The sequence below is a fragment of the Oncorhynchus mykiss genome, chromosome 29 (genome assembly GCF_057628025.1).
Source record: "Oncorhynchus mykiss isolate SJ-2025 chromosome 29, ASM5762802v1, whole genome shotgun sequence".
NCBI lineage: Eukaryota > Metazoa > Chordata > Actinopteri > Salmoniformes > Salmonidae > Oncorhynchus > Oncorhynchus mykiss.
In genome coordinates, this window is record NC_143050.1 from 22709018 (window position 1) to 22711174 (window position 2157).

The following is a 2157-nucleotide window of genomic DNA, read 5'->3' on the forward strand; positions in this document are numbered from 1 at the left end:
CTACATCATCCACAAGTATGACCACCAGCGGTGCATAAAGACCCTCTACATCATCCACAAGTATGACCACCAGCGGTGCATAAAGACCCTCTACGTCATCCACAAGTATGACCACCAGCGGTGCATAAAGACCCTCTACATCATCCACAAGTATGACCACCACCGGTGCATAAAGACCCTCTACGTCATCCACAAGTATGACCACCAGCGGTGCATAAAGACCCTCTACATCATCCACAAGTATGACCACCACCGGTGCATAAAGACCCTCTACATCATCCACAAGTATGACCACCAGCGGTGCATAAAGACCCTCTACATCATCCACAAGTATGACCACCACCGGTGCATAAAGACCCTCTACATCATCCACAAGTATGACCACCAGCGGTGCATAAAGACCCTCTACATCATCCACAAGTATGACCACCAGCGGTGCATAAAGACCCTCTACATCATCCACAAGTATGACCACCACCGGTGCAGCCATGGAAGATGATGAAATGGAGGAAGCACCTCTGGATCTAGGACCACCTGAGATTATTATGAACCTCACGGAAGTGACCACTGAGGACCTTGTTGAACAGGATGTGGCCGTGGAGACAAACGAGGAGAGAAACAAGGAGAGAAACATGGAGAGAAACGAAGAGGAACATCGTCACACCAGGCGTCATCTGAGGTACCAGCCCCCAGATTCCCTCAAGTCATTTCAGCAGAGGCTCCTCCAAGCAGTCGAGAGGGATGCAGCCCAACCTGATGCTCAGAGGAAGGAGGATGAAGAGACCCTCTTTGCCATGAGCCTGGTGCCAACACTGATGAGGCTGCCTCAGCAAAGAAAAGCAGCAGTCAAGGTTAAAATGTATCAGCTGCTTTTCGAAGCCGAGTTCAATTGTACGTTTTTTTTCTTCTCCACAATATAGGTAGTGTCATATTATTGCGACAGAAGTAAAGTAGGTCATTTTTTACAGTATACTCATGTAGGCTAATTCGTATTTCAGATCAAAGGATTAATATGAGGCAAATGTATAGCTGTTGTTTCTGGATTAGAAAATATCCTAAAACAACAGTTTGCTGTCTAAATACACTGCTCAAAAAATAAAGGGAACACTAAAATAACACATCCTAGATCTGAATGAATGAAATATTATTATTAAATACTTTTTTCTTTACATAGTTGAATGTGCTGACATCAAAATCACACAATAATTATAAATGGAAATCAAATGTATCAACCCATGGAGGTCTGGATTTGGAGTCACACTCAAAATTAAAGTGGAAAACCACACTACAGGCTGATCCAACTTTGATGTAATGTCCTTAAAACAAGTCAAAATGAGGCTCAGTAGTGTGTGTGGCCTCCACGTGCCTGTATGACCTCCCTACAACGCCTGGGCATGCTCCGGATGAGGTGGCGGATGGTCTCCTGAGGGATCTCCTCCCAGACCTGGACTAAAGCATCCGCCAACTCCTGGACAGTCTGTGGTGCAACGTGGCGTTGGTGGATGGAGCGAGACATGATGTCCCAGATGTGCTCAATTGGATTCAGGTCTGGGGAACGGGCGGGCCAGTCCATAGCATCAATGCCTTCCTCTTGCAGGAACTGCTGACACACTCCAGCCACATGAGGTCTAGCATTGTCTTGCATTAGGAGGAACCCAGGGCCAACCGCACCAGCATATGGTCTCACAAGGGGTCTGAGGATCTCATCTCGGTACCTAATGGCAGTCAGGCCACCTCTGGCGAGCACATGGAGGGATGTGCGTCCCCCAAAGAAATGCCACTCCACACCATGACTGACCCACCGCCAAACCGGTCATGCTGGAGGATGTTGCAGGCAGCAGAACGTTCTCCATGGCGTCTCCAGACTCTGTCACGTCTGTCACATGTGCTCAGTGTGAACCTGCTTTCATCTGAAGAGCACAGGGCGCCAGTGGCGAATTTGCCAATCTTGGTGTTCTCTGGCAAATGCCAAACGTCCTGCACGGTGTTGGGCTGTAAGCCCAACCCCACCTGTGGATGTCGGGCCCTCATGTCGGGCCCTCATACCACCCTCATGTTTCTGACCGTTTGAGCAGACACATGCATATTTGTGGCCTGCTGGAGGTCATTTTGCAGAGCTCTGGCAGTGCTCCTCCTTGCACAAAGGCGGAGGTAGCG

The 2157-nt window shown here is 48.8% G+C and overlaps 1 pseudogene; it reads left to right on the forward strand.

The window, feature by feature from the left end:
* Positions 1-242: 242 nt before the first annotated feature.
* LOC149970392 (uncharacterized) lies at positions 243-920 on the forward strand (annotated as a pseudogene).
* Positions 921-2157: the final 1237 nt, after the last annotated feature.